General features: G+C 38.8%; 1 protein-coding gene across 7 annotated transcripts in view; it reads right to left on the bottom strand.

Moving 5' to 3' along the window:
* TBL1XR1 (transducin beta like 1 X-linked receptor 1) overlaps window positions 1-15,266 on the bottom strand; it is a 178,201-nt gene that overhangs the window by 58,216 nt on the left and 104,719 nt on the right. The gene's annotated exons all lie outside the window — the stretch shown is intronic.

The following is a 15,266-nucleotide window of genomic DNA, read 5'->3' as shown; positions in this document are numbered from 1 at the left end:
ATAAATAACAATGGCTTGATGTCCTGCTTTCCAATTTATGCATTATAACAAATGCATAAATACACTGCCTTAACTCAGAATTTCTCAAATTTGAGTAGTTACCAAGTACCTTCTACAAGAAAACAAAGTAACACACTAGTCCCAAGAGTTGGCTTTTAGTGTATTACCAAAATATAAATAAAAACACTATTAATAGTCCTTAACTGATAGCACTTCCAACTAAAACTTGAAAAAAAAAAAAAATTACCTAGCAATACCAAAGTACTATATGTGCAATGTCTATTACAGGATTAAATAAACAGTCTTAAAAGTGGCCACTCAGATCATCTAAACTATGTTGTGTATGCTATTTTAAGACTATCACATGGACAAAAATTCTTCAAATTTCTTATGGAGAAATTACTAACCCAGAATATATTTACAGATGGTGGACCTTACACACTTTGTCATCTAACAATGTGAAAAAGTGATATAAAGTGGGAGACCAAGACAAGCGAAGAAATGGCTGCTCTCAGGACTTCCTTCAATTTATCATTCCTAATACAATCTTTTAAGAAATGGTCAATAATGGTATGAGTAATGATACTACTTGTATGATTAATAAAATACAAGTCTATTTCAACACAAATGTAAATTTGTTTTTCATTTACCGGCAACTTATGTAACATATAATTCAACCTTCAAAAACATATATGCATTATGTCTCAGAAACTTTTAAAATCTGATTGGTGTTTTAATACAAATAGACATCTTACAATTTATAAATAATAGACTTTGTAAATAACTGCAAATAATATAAATCTTAGGCTTTATAAATAATTCATCACATATAAAGATGAATATAATCACACGCCTAATGAGCTGGCAAGAACAGAACAGAACACTACATTAAAAAAAAAAAAAAAGGCCAAGACACAAAGGAACTTGGGGGAGGTGTAGTGTGTCACCTAGAGGTTAATAAAGGAGTAGTGTATTCAGATCAGTTCGGTCGCTCAGTCATGTCTGACTCTTTGCGTCCCCATGAATTGCAGCATGCCAGGCCTCCCTGTCCATCACCAACTCCCGGAGTTCACTCAAACTCACGTCTATCGAGTCGGTGATGCCAACCAGCCATCTCATCCTCTGTTGTCCCCTTCTCCCCCTGCCCCCAATCCCTCCCAGCATCAGAGTCTTTTCCAATGAGTCAACTGTTCGAATGAGGTGGCCAAAGGATTGGAGTTTCAGCTTTAGCATCAGTCCTTCCAAAGAACACTCAGGATTGATCTCCTTTAGAATGGACTGGTTGGATCTCCTTGCAGTCCAAGGGACTCTCAAGAGTCTTCTCCAACACCACACTTCAAAAGCATCAATTCTTCGGCGCTCAGCTTTCTTCACAGTCCAACTCTCACATCCACACATGACCACTGGAAAAACCAAAGCCTTGACTAGACGGACCTTTGTTGGGAAAGTAATGTCTCTGCTTTTGAATATGCTATCTAGGTTGGTCATAACTTTCCTTCCAAGGAGTAAGCGTCTTTTAATTTCATGGCTGCAGTCACCATCTGCAGTGATTTTGGAGCCCCAAAAAATAAAGTCTGACCCTGTTTCCACTGTTTCCCCATCTATTTCCCATGAAGTGATGGGACTGGATGCCATGATCTTCGTTTTCTGAATGTTGAGCTTTAAGCCAACTTTTTCACTCTCCACCTTCACTTTCATCAAGAGGCTTTTTAGTTCCTCTTCACTTTCTGCCATAAGGGTGGTATCATCTGCATATCTGAGGTTATTGAGATTTCTCCCAGAAATCTTGATTCCAGCTTGTACTTCTTCCAGCCCAGCGTTTCTCATAATGTACTCTGCATAGAAGTTAAATAAGCAGGGTGACAATATACAGTCTTGATGTACTCCTTTTCCTATTTGGAACCAGTCTGTTGTTCCATGTCCAGTTCTAACTGTTGCTTCCTGACCTGCATACAGGTTTCTCAAAAGGCAGGTCAGGTGGTCTGGTATTCCCATCTCTTTCAGAATTTTCCACAGTTTATTGTGATCCACACAGCCAAAGGCTTTGGCATAGTCAATAAAGCAGAAATAGATGTTTTTCTGGAATTCTCTTGCTTTTTCCATGATCCAGCGGATGTTGGCAATTTGATCTCTGGTTCCTCTGCCTTTTCTAAAACCAGCTTGAACATCTGGAAGTCCACGGTTCACATATTGCTGAAGCCTGGCTTGGAGAATTTTGAGCATTACTTTACTAGCGTGTGAAATGACTGCAATTGTGCGGTAGTTTGAGCATTCTTTGGCATTGCCTTTCTTTGGGATTGGAATTACCTAGAGGCTAATAATGGAGAAGGCAATGGCAACCCACTCCAGTACTCTTGCCTGGAAAATCTCATGGGTGGAGGAGCCTGGTAGGCTCCAGTCCATGGGGTCGCACAGAGTTGGACATGACTGAGCAACTTCACTTTCACGCGTTGGAGAAGGAAATGGCAACCCACTCCAGTGTTCTTGCCTGGAGAATCCCAGGGACGGGGGAGCCTGGTGGGCTACCGTCTATGGGGTCGCACAGAGTCGGACACGACTGAAGTGACTTAGCAGCAGTAGCAGCAGCAGAGGCTAATAACTAAATGAACACAAAACTATATGTTCAGGGTGAGCTGGGAGAATGTCTGACTAAGGTAGAAGGTTTAGCCCTCCGGTTTTCCAAATCTGCTGTACATTATGTCATCTGGGGAACCCCGAAAAAGCCTGCTGTCTATGTAGCATCCTATACTAATTAAACCAGAATCTCTGGAGGTGGGAGCCAGACAGTAGTATTTATGAAAGATTTCCAGGTGAATACAATACACAGCAAAGTTTGGGAAGCCCTTGTTCACCCTATTGAAAGCAATCCGATAATCTGTGCAAAATGTGATAACTTAAAAGCAGCTCTTCAGATCACAGAGAAAGCACTTTCAACATCCATGTGTCCTTCTGTATCAGTTTCCTAGGGTGGCTATAACAAGGTGCCACAAACTGAGTAGCTAAAAACAACACAAATGTATCGTCTTGGTTATGGAGGCAGAAAGTCTGAAATCGCGTTTTTGGCAGGGTCATGTACTCTCAACGGTTCTACAGGAAGATGTTCCCTTGCCTCTTCCAGTTTTGGGTAGTGGCCCCAGGCATTTCTTGACTTGTGGCAATCTAATTCTTGTTTCCATCTTTTTAATCTGTGTTTAAATTTCCCACTTTTTATAAGGACATCTGTCACAGTGGGAAAATGACTCACCCTAAAGACCTCATCTTAATTATATCTGCAAGAACTTTATTTCCAAGTAAGATCACATTCACCAGTATCAAGCATTATAACTTCCACACATCTTTGAAGGAACATAATTCAACCCACAATACCTAACTTTCAAAACTCCCCTAACAAATAAACCATAAAATTTAGTGGTGAGTGGTTTAATCAAGAACCCCAGCTTAGACAGAACTCAACTATGTGGCAGCTTTTAAGAGCTTAAAAGGACAACAAATCTGAAGGTACGTTAAAGAGAGCATCCATCCATCTCCATCTCCTCAGTAGTTAAGACTACTCTATTATTAAACAATAAAGGTTAAAAGAATAAAGTGCCCTCAAGCTAGTTTCTTCTAGCCCTGACTATAGAACTTCTATTTTAAGACACACCTTTAGCAAAGTCCAAAATTCTCTACTCCAACAATAAAGTCCCTTCTGATATATCAGCCTAAAGGTAGAGCTTATATTTCTTCCTATGCCCTTACAGTGAAGCCAAACTGGACAGCACTGTCCATCCCTGGCACTGTACTAGTTTCCTGGGCCTGCCATAACTAGGTACCACACGCAAGGTGGATTACAGCAGAAATTTACTGCCTTACAGTTTTGGAAGTCAGAAGTCCAAGCATCAAGGTGTTGGCAGGGCAATGCTCCTTCTAAAGGTGCTAAGGAAGTCTCTCTCCTAGGTTCCTTGGCTCCTGGATGCATTACTCAAGCCACCTTGCCATATCTCCATGTGGCTCTTCACGCTGTTCTTCCTCTACGTCTGTGTCCAAACTTTCTATTTTTATAAGGACATTCACAGGTGGTGTGGTGGTAAAAGAAAAATTTTGCCTGCCAATGCAGGGGACACAGGTTCGACCCCTGGTCTAGGAAGGTCCCACGTGCCAGGAGCAACTAAGCCTGTATGCCACAACTATTGAGCCTGGGCTCTCAAGCCCAGGAACCACAACTACTGAAGCCCACATGCCCTTGAGTCTATGCTCCACAACGAGAGAAGCCACCACAATGAGAAGCCTACATCCTGCAGCAAACAGGAGCCCCCTGCTCACGCCAACTATAGAAAAGGCCTAGTTGAAGAAGTTAAAAGAAGACCCAGCACAGCCAAAAATAAAAAATAAAATGTTTTTAATTTAATCACTCTTCTCCTTTCCTGCAATAGCTAATTCATCCCCACTCCAACAACTTGGACCTTAGTTATATGACATAAATTGAGTGGATGAGCTGATCAATCACAGCTTTAAGAGGTATTAGAAGTATCTGCCAGTGCTCTTACTCTTTTCTTCTGCCACAAGAATGAACATGTCGTACATGGGGTCTGTTCCAAAAGCTTGGATCTCCAAATAAGAAGACATAAAACAGAGCCACAGTCGGCCCACATTATCTACACGCAGAGATTGGAAAATAAATCTTTATTTTTGTAAACTGGTGAAATTATTTATAATCTTAAAAGAAAACTAATACACTTTGAAGTAGTATTTTGATTGCATATATCCCTAAGGGATGTAACCTAGAGACCAAAAAAAAAAAAAAAAAAAAATCACAAAAAAAGTTTAAATTGCTTTCTGTAGTCTTATTATAGTAATTCTATTAGTATTATTAATTTGAATATTTTTATAAATATGTAACAAATAAGAAATTATGTTAAATACATCCAAAATTTTCCAAAAGAAAAAATATATACAAATAGGGCAGCAGTAAAAATCTTCTCATCTTCTCTTCATGCTATACTACTCTGTGTACCTCAAGCTGGCTACCCCTTAAGGATACACTGCAGTATGCTAGGGAGTATGAGAAGACAGAGGATAAACATGTCGCATTATCCCAGGGAACACTTTTTTTTATAATAATAAATAAGTGTGGTCATTTTACTTTTATTAAAAAATCTCTTATCTGATGGAATTTAGTTAAAAAAATTATTTTAATGTTTATGATGCAGATATATTTTTAATAAAATCATACAATACAAATCAAGCTTTAAAACCTTAGAGTAAGCTTAAATTTGAACTGAAATATAAGCAAGAATTCGTGATTTATTTCTCCTACTAAAACATACGCATTTATTTCCTTGTTCTAAAAAGGCCTCACAGCAACTAATGATAACCTAGTAGTAAATAGCACTCCATGCTTTGATTACAGTCTCTAAATAGAAATAAAACCGCTTTAGAGGAATGACCAATTCCAGGACTGAAGCAGAAAACCTGGAACATAAAGGAAACAACCAAAGGCCACGTGGGTCATGTCAAAAGGAGACAGGAACCACAATGGATTAAAACACCTCAAAAATAGTTCTTAATCCATGCGATTATAAAAATTAAAAATATATTTCACATCACTGGTCACATTGAAAGGGCATCACCAATTCATCAGTCTAAAAACTGGTAACTAAAACAACTCAAGCACATACCCTGCTTTTGTTGTGAAAGTTCTGTTTCAGAATATCCCAGTACTTGACTAGGAAGAGCCCTTCTTTACAGAATTCCATCTAATCAATGCAAAAACAATGATAGGATTTTAAAAACAACAATTTTCTATCCCTAAGAAAATTAAAATCTAGGCAACAATCATTAATGGCACTATGACCACCAGGGGGAAATCCAATGTGGAATTTTATAATGGATATATTAGACTAACTATAACTGAATTCACTTATCAACATCAACACCACAAAAAGTGACACAACCAGATGGTCCATGCCTCAAGGTGAGGCAGAAGGAAGAAAAAAGGACTTCATGATCACAGAAAAGTGAATTTCATCACACCTCTTAACTATCACTTTAAAGAAGTTACAGGAGGACAGCAGAATGTATCAGTAATTCCACAAGGATGTGCTGTGCTTAGTGGCTCAGTCGTGTCCAACTCTTTGTGACCGTAGCCCTCCAGGCTCCTCTGTCCATGGGGATTCTCTAGGCAAGAGTACTGGAGTGGGTTGCCATGCCCTACTCCAGGAGATCTTCCCAACCCAGGGATCAAACCCAGGTCTCCTGCAAGGCAGGCAGATTCTTTACCATCTGAGCCATCAGCAAAGCCATATGACTAGCCAAATCAAGAATGTGAGGAATTTGACAAGACAAATTTATTTCTACCAATAGGTGGAAGAGACTGGAATTTAGCAACCAAGAGCAGTGTGCAGATCTTGCTTGGATTCTGTTTAAAAGCAACCATCTGAAAATGTCATTAGGGAGAAAAAAATAACAATTTTAACTCTCTTTCCCTCTTCCAGTTTCTCATCAAGCTTTCATCTTTTCCAGACCACTGTAACAGTTAGAGCCTAGTGTTTTCTCCATAAAATGAATGTGAAGGACAGGGAAATCTATAAGAATGAGGACAGTGAGTGTAAAGACAAAACAATGACTTATTTCACACTCAACATGCATCCTAGTTTTCTGACCTTGATTTGAATATGAAGTCCTAGACCTGACGCTCCTTTCTCTGAAAAGTAAACAACTGCAGAGAAGACAACTTGGTATAAATTTATCTAGACACACTCCATTTCAGCAGACTGACTATCAAACTGCTGATCAATTTTCTGCTTCTCAAGTACAGGTATAAGAACAGCCTGCTTCCCTCAATATGATGCAAAGGCATGCTGGCTACTCAATAAATAGCTACTCAATACACACACAAAGCCTCAATAAATAGCTAACACCCCCCCCACCAATAAATAGCTCACACACACACCCACCCACCCCTAAGGCACAAATTAGAGGGTAAGAGTGCTTTTCTTCTCATTGCTCCCAACTTCATCTCTTTCTTGAAGAAGGAATTATTACATTTAGGGAAAAGAAAATACTGTCTTCACACAGAGACATCAACTTCAGAATCACTTTGATCTCCACTGAAAATATTAAGGAGTTGGCAGTAAGCTTTATTGAAAGTGAAAGTGAAGTCGCTCAGTCGTGTCTGACTCTTTGCGACCCCGTGGACCGTAGCCTACCAGGCTTCTCTGTCCATGGGATTCTGCAGGCAAGAATACTGGAGTGGGTTACCATTTCCTTCTCCAGGGGATCTTCCTGACCCAGGGATCAAACCCAGGTCTCCCGCATTGCAGGCAGAGGCTTTAACCTCTGAGCCACAGGGAAGCCCCAATTATTAGTATAGTAAAAAAAAAAAAAAAAAACTTGATTACCATATGGTAAACAGATATTTCGGAGAAGGCGATGGTACCTCACTCAGTGGAGAAGGAAATGGCAACCCACTCCAGTGTTCTTGCCTGGAGAATCCCAGGGACAGGGGAGCCTGGTGGGCTGCCGTCTATGGGGTCGCATAGAGTCAGACACGACTGAAGCGACTTAGCAGCAGCAGCAAACAGATATTTAATCTTTGTTTTTAACCACAATTATACAACTAAACTTACTCTTTAGAGCAGAATTTTCTTATGCAATTCTCTGAACTAAAGGAAAAAGAAACATTCTTAAAAAAAATTTAAAAAAAAAACAGTTTTTCAGGGCATACGTCAAAACCACTCAACTTCAATTAAAATACCTATAGTTATAAGAGTAATCATTATGAAAAAAATGTTACAAATAAAATGTTATATGAAAATGAATACATATGTTAGAAACAATGAGCATTTGAACCAAGTCATATAAGTTTTTAAGACTAAAACTGTTCCCACAAATCATACCTATATTCATTCTACTGCAAGGTTTTTAGGCATTTTATAGGTACTCTACTGACCTAAAGGGCTTCCCTGGTGACTCAGTGGTAAAGAATCCACCAGACAATGCAGGAGACATGAGTTTGATCCCTGGGTTGGGAAGATCCCCTGGAGAAAGAAACAGCAACCCACTCCAGTACGCTTGCCTGGAAAATTCCATGGGCAGAGGAGCCTGTCAAGCTACAGTCCGTGGGGTCAGAAGAGAGTCAAACACGACTCAGTGGTTAAACAACAAATGACCTAAAAGCTCAAAATATAAATTATAATAAATAAAACACAAATCAGGAAAAAAAATCTTTATTTTAACCTCAATTACATAACTAAACTTACTTTTTAGAGCAGAATTTTCTTTGGGCCTGCTGATACAAAATAACTGATAATTGATACAATCTATAATATATAAAATATTAGGAATCATAGGCTTTAGAGCTTAAGGGAACAGGAGAGTTTTCCCCTCCTGGTTTAGGTTGCCCTAATATTAATTATTCATTCCAAAGAAATCCCAGGGCTGATCTCCTTCAGAATGAACTGGTTGGATCTCCTTGCAGTCCAAGAGTCTCAAGAGTCTTCTCCAACACCACACTTCAAAAGCATCAATTCTTTGGCACTCAGCTTTCTTCACAGTCCAACTCTCACATCCATACATGACCACTGGAAAAACCATAGCCTTGACTAGACGAACCTTTGTTGGCAAAGTAATGCCTCTGCTTTTGAATATGCTATCTAGGTTGGTCATAACTTTCTTTCCAAGGAGTAAGCGTCTTTTAATTTCATGGCTGCAGTCACCATCTGCAGTGATTTTGGAGCCCAAAAAATAAAGTCTGACCCTGTTTCCACTGTTTCCCCATCTATTTGCCATGAAGTGATAGGACCAGATGCCATGATCTTAGTTTTCTGAATGTTGAGCTTTAAGCCAACTTTTTCACTCTCCTCTTTCACTTTCATCAAGAGGCTTTTTAGTTCCTCTTCACTCTCTGCCATAAGGGTGGTATCATTTGCATATCTGAGGTTATTGATACTTCTCCTGGAAATCTTGATTCTAGCTTGTGCTTCTTCCAGCCCGGCGTTTCTCATGATGTACTCTGCATGTAAGGCCTGGTGTGCTGCGATTCATGGGGTCGCAAAGAGTCAGACACGGCTGAGTGAATGAACTAACTAACTAGTATTAATTAAAACCTCAAAACATTTACGTGTAAATACACAATCATTTTCTCTTTAAAAAACTGGTTAAAAAAAAAAAAAAAAAACTAAGAGGGATGGTTCTAGTATTAGGTGTGAGTAGTATGCAAAACTGAAACCATGAAAACAGTGACTGCAAAATGGAGATGAAAACAAAGCATCTGCTATTTCCAAAACTTATACAGAGATATGGGCTGAGAGAGGAAGAGCAAGAAGATCAAACAAAGAACTTCATCCCCTTTCTGAGTTTCTGGGTACTCAATCAGTTATCACAGGGTTATCTAACTTTGGAAAGGTTTTCAATCTATTCACAGCCAGTAGGGAGGAGTCTGGAATTATTTCCCTTTGGACTGTTCTATATTGAAGAAGCATATTGTGTTGAAACTCAAGACTGCCAGAACTGAAAGAATGTTCCTCATTTCCATTATGTGATGGAAATGGGTTTACCTCTTTTTTGTCTTCTCTTACATTAGAGGTAAAGGAAGCTTTCAGAGTGATACTTAAAAGAATAGTAAAAAAGCAGCAAGAGGTAACAGCAGCAAATGAAAATGTTCATTTCAAAATTAATTTTTTATTTACATAGACCACTACTCTACAGAAACAATACTGGATCATATAATAGGATGATCCATAGGGTACGTTAGATTTTTCAAACATCATGGTGATTCAGTTAACAAGTACTGAACTCTAGGAATGACAGTTTATTTGTGTTCACTAAAAAATGCAAGCTATATGACAGCAGACACTTAATCCTTAACATTCACTACTATTGTGCCTGAAATAACAGTTTGATTCATAAAAGACACCCAATGATTGACTATTGACCAAATGAATAAATGTTTCCCAGTAGGTCAGTGATGTTTTAAAAAGACCAAACAATGATCTCCAATGATGATTAAAATTCAGTGTTCCCTCTCATCTACTCCAATACTGATCTCTACTACTCTCTCAATTTCAGTAACTTGTATCTCCATTTCTTTGGGGTGGGGTGAGGTGCGGGGGACCGTGACACTATGTATGAAGGGAAAAAGGCCGCGTTCCAATTTCTAGCCTAACAGTCTTACTTAGTGTGATGTGTCAAAATCACCTGTGCAGCTGCTTCAAAGTAATGTTATAAATTTTGTGCCTACCAGGAAAAGTCTTAATTAAGTTTTAGCAAGTAAGACATACAGCCCAGGCATGTCTATCTTAACAAGTTCCCCATGTCATACAAACCATGCTTGCATCACACTACATACTTCAAAATCTTTAAATCCTGTAACTGTAAACAAAACAAAGTACACACACCCTCTTTTTCACTGTGTTCGTGCTAAGTCACTTCAGTGTGTCCAACTCTATGCGACCCCATGGACTGTAGCCCGCCAGGCGCCTCTGTCCATGGGATTCTCTGGGTAAGAATACTGGAGTGGGTTGCCATTTCCTTCTCCAGATGTTCCCGACCCAGGGCTCGAACCTGTGTCTCTTTCATCTACCTGCACTGGCAGGTGGGTTCTTTACCACTAAGCTACCAGGGAAGCCCTGGTGCTAGTTTTTCACTGTAAACTCCTTATATCTTTGATCTACTCAGTTTCTATAACTGAACGGGTTTTCAAGACCATCTCACATTACTCCAGCTTCTCAGTATCCTCCAATTCCACATCATTCACCTGAACTGTATCTCCATTCCCTCCATTTTCATGCAGATCAGACATTTCAACACAAATGCTATCATCATGACATTTAACTATTTTGGTGTCTAAAACTATTTTGTTCCTCTGAGGTATCTTGCAATCGTTTTACTACATTTTTAACTTCCTTCTCAAATTCGCAGTTACCGATTTTCAAAAACTTTGTAAGGATTCTATCTCACTCAAAGCCCCTTAATTTCAGGTGGCTTTACTTCTTTGGTAAAAATTATTAGGACTTTCTGTTTTTTTGCTCACTTCAAAAACATTTATTTTTATTCATCCTATTGTTCTGTGCTGACTGAAGAAGTAGTAGAAAAAGATACGAAAGAGAAAAAGTAGTCTCCATCACAGAAGCTGTTGGGTCTTCTAGATATATTATATTATTAGCAAATATCACCAGCCCTTCATAAAGGAATTTAATATAGTAGTGGCCAATAAAAAACAACAGCTTTTCTCTGCTCCAGTAATACACACCTATAAATAGAGATGAGAAAACACTCTACTTAAAAGACCAAAAATTTTTAAATATTTACAAAGGAAATGAACAAAAAAGGCACAGATTTAAATGACCAAACATTAAATTCAATTGAAAAATACAACGTTATCCCCATGTAGTGCAAGTGGAAATGTAAAAAAGAAAAAAATCCTTGGAAAACAATCTGGCAGTTCTTATTAAAAGTAAAAATATTAGACTGGAAAAAGAAGAATTTGCCTTTTTTGTTTTTTGTTCAAATGTGGTCACACAGTTGTAATGTCACAGAGTTCAACTAAGATGTATACTGTACAATACAGAGAGGTAAAAACACAAATTCCTAAGGATGTTTATATAAGAAGACTGGGTTTTAATGGCAAAAAGGTTAGTATAGTGAATGCCCATTAAGGGGAAGAATCAAAACAAGATCGTGGTACATTCATGATATTCATGGATTGTAAAGTCATTAAAAACAATAAACTCATGGAGCTGAAGCTCCAACACTTTGGCCACTTGATATGAAGAGCTGACTTGTTAGAAAAGACCCTGATGCTGAGAAAGACTGAGGCAGGAGGAGAAGGGGACGAAAAAGGATGAGACGGCTGGATGGCATCACCAACTGGATGGACATGAGTCTGAGCAGGTTCTGGGAGTTGGTGATAGACAGGGAAGCCTGGCATGCTGCAGTCCATGGGGTCGCAAAGAGTTGGACACGACTGAGCAACTGAACTGAACTGATGGGGGAGGAAGCAAAAGAAAAGAGTACATGACAAAACGTATATCTAATGCATTTAAGTAAAAGAATATGTTTAAGTATATAAAGAAGAAAATGTTTTTGTTCTTGTTAAAATTTTATGAACTCTAAAGAACTTTGTTACTAATCACCCCCAAATTCAACAGGTCTTCATATGCCTTCATTATTTCATACTACTTGCCATTTCCAGAATTTAAGATTAAAAAAAAAAACAACAAAACTTTAAACTTCCAACGTGACTTTCTGATTCTGTCCATTTCACTGATTTTTCTTCCTGCTCTAACAGTATATAGCGGACTTCTTTTTAGCCTTTTGACCTTCACTCCACTCCTTCAACTAAGGATCTCATCCACTCAGTTCAGTTCAGTCGCTCAGTCATGTCCGACTCTTTGTGACCCCATGAATCGCAACGCGCCAGGCCTCCCTGTCCATCACCAACTCTGGGAGTTCACTCAAACTCAAGTCCATCAAGTCAGTGATGCCATCCAACCATCTCATCCTCTGTCGTCCCCTTTTCCTCCTGCCCCCAATCCCTCCCAGCATCAGTCTTTTCTAATGAGTCAGCTCTTTGCATGAGGTGGCCAAAGTACTGGAGTTTCAGCTTTAGCATCAATCCTTCCAAAGAAATCCCAGGGCTATCTCCTTCAGAATGGACTGGTTGGATCTCCTTGCAGTCCAAGGGACTCTCAAGAGTCTTCTCCAACACCACAGGTCAAAAGCATCAATTCTTTGGTGTTCAGCTTTCTTCACAGTCCAACTCTCACATCCATACATGACCACTGGAAAAACCATAGCCTTGACTAGATGGACCTTTGTTGGCAAAGTAATGTCTCTGCTTTTGAATATGCTATCTAGGTTGGTCATAACCTTCCTTCCAAGGAGTAAGCGTCTTTTAATTTCATGGCTGCAGTCACCATCTGCAGTGATTATGGAGCCCCTCAAAAATAAAGTCTGACACTGCTTCCACTGTTTCCCCATCTATTTCCCATCTGAAGAATCACAAAACCACCATCTGTCCCGCTACATGCCAAACACATACACCCATCTTTCCCATTCCAAATATTCCAATTCTAGCTGCATATGAGCCTGCTCAGTCACTCAGTCATGTCCAGCTGACTCTTTGGGACCCATGGACTATACCCCTCCATAGTCCATGGGACTCTGGGATTTTCCCAGTAAGAATACCTGGAGTGGGTTGCCACATCCTCCTCCAGGGGATCTTTCCAACCCAGATATCAAACCCACGTCTCCTACATTGGCAGGCAGATTCTTTACCTCAAGCCACCTAGGAATCCAAATTCCAGCTGACTAAAGCACAAATATCTATGTCCTTTCAGTTATCATCACTCAGCATTATTGGAGGCAACTTATGCCCTATACTTCCCAAAATGTTTCTCCTCTTGCCCATAACTATTACTAATTCTGTAATTCACTAACATTTAAATTTTAGTAATTTTTTTTTTTGCATTCAATTTTATATCTCGGCTTCTACCTGCTATCTCTTACCTTTAAAACACCTCTTCCAGCCATGCCTTCTTTTTTGCAGTACCTATCCCCTCTACTACTGCAATACCCTCAATGACTTCCACGTCTCTTCATACTATCTTCAGACATCTACACATAAAATATAACGCTGCTTATGTCATATGTACTCATGACTACCTATTAGCTTCCACATTCCCTCTAACTTGTTTACAGAAGCATTTAAGTTCTCCTTGTCCAGTGTATGGTCTTCAGTATCCCTCTGAGTGTACAGCATCTTCTTCGAGTGTACTCTACATTCAAGGGAGTAAAAAATATTCTAACAAACCCCTAATTCCCACATTTATGATTTTTAAGCTCTCTGTTCCAACTACAAGTGTTAAAATTTTTTCTGTTCTTCAAATGTCATCTCCTTATGAAGACTATTCAAATGTCAACATTAAAGGTGTTTCCTCCTTTCCTCCCGTAGCCCTAAAGCATAGTTTTAGAAAAACTCTTTTCAAAGTTGGGCAGTAGTAAAAAAAAAAAAAAAAAAAGAAAGAAAGAAAGAAATTTAGGTTAGAAATTAGAGTATTTGTATTTTCTTCAAATGTTATTGTTTTTGACAGTAAAACATTAAATCAAGTCATTTAACTACCCTAAGCCCCAGTTTCTTATTCTGTAAAATAGAAATAAAATCTACTCTAAAAACCTCACAGGTAGTAGAAGTGCATGAAACCAATTTATAATTTATGTGTTAACATTATTATTCTATCATTTTATATTGTGCATATTTTTCAGTCACTATCAAATTGCAAGCATTTAAAAGGCAGTCTGTAGTTTACATTCTAGCACATAATAGCTATAAACAACAAGAAGATCAAACCAGTCAATCCTAAAGAAAACCAACTCTGAATATTCACAGAAAGGACTGAAAATGAAGCTCTAATACTCTGACCACCTGATGTGAAGAGCTGACTCACTGGAAAAGACCCTGATGCTTAGAACGATTGAAGGCAAAAGCAGAGGAGGCAGCAGAGGATAAAATGGTTAGATTAGCATTAGTGACTCAATGAACAAGAATTTGAGCAAATTCCAGAAGACAGTGGAGGACAGAGGAACCTGGTGTGCTGCAGTCCATGGGGTCACAGAGTTGGATAAGACTGAGCAACTGAGCAACAATACACACACACCCCCCTCCAGAAGTCATAAAAGCCAGCCCTCCTGCATAAGAAACATCATCAAAGCACAGTTATGTACTATGCCCTTGTCAAAATAAAACATCTACAATCCTCCCCACAGATAATCTTTTCAGGAAAACTACCGTCACATAGTATTTCTGGACCTCTGATTTAGTTCACCTGAAACACAGATAGGTAACTGGACAGGGGCCCTTTAAAATTGCTGAGAAACAGTTAAATAGGCCGAGAATTCTAGTAACGTGTGTGTGTGTGTGTGTGTGTGTGTGTATGTTCTAGTAACATATATATATATATATATGTGTGTGTGTGTGTTCCAATGACATATACATATTACACATATGTAAGTGATGTAAAGTGTAACTGTGACAGCAGTATCCTGTCCAATCCAAATTTATCCAACATTCATAGCTGAGCATTAGTGCTTTTGTTTACCCAAAATTCTAAAGGTTGACATCATGGTTATTTCAGTAATATGAAACAAGAGACTTTAAAATACAAGAGAATACAAGATAAGCACGCTAATTTTGTTTAAGCAGAAAGATCTTGTTTTCTCCTACTTTTACAAAAAGCAAAATTAACGATGGACAGTGTTTATTAATGAACGAGTTAGTGGAAATGATA

The sequence above is a fragment of the Bos indicus x Bos taurus genome, chromosome 1, assembly GCF_003369695.1.
Source record: "Bos indicus x Bos taurus breed Angus x Brahman F1 hybrid chromosome 1, Bos_hybrid_MaternalHap_v2.0, whole genome shotgun sequence".
Classification (NCBI taxonomy): domain Eukaryota; kingdom Metazoa; phylum Chordata; class Mammalia; order Artiodactyla; family Bovidae; genus Bos; species Bos indicus x Bos taurus.
Note: the sequence above shows the minus strand (reverse complement) of the source record. Positions and strands in the feature narration are given on the sequence as shown.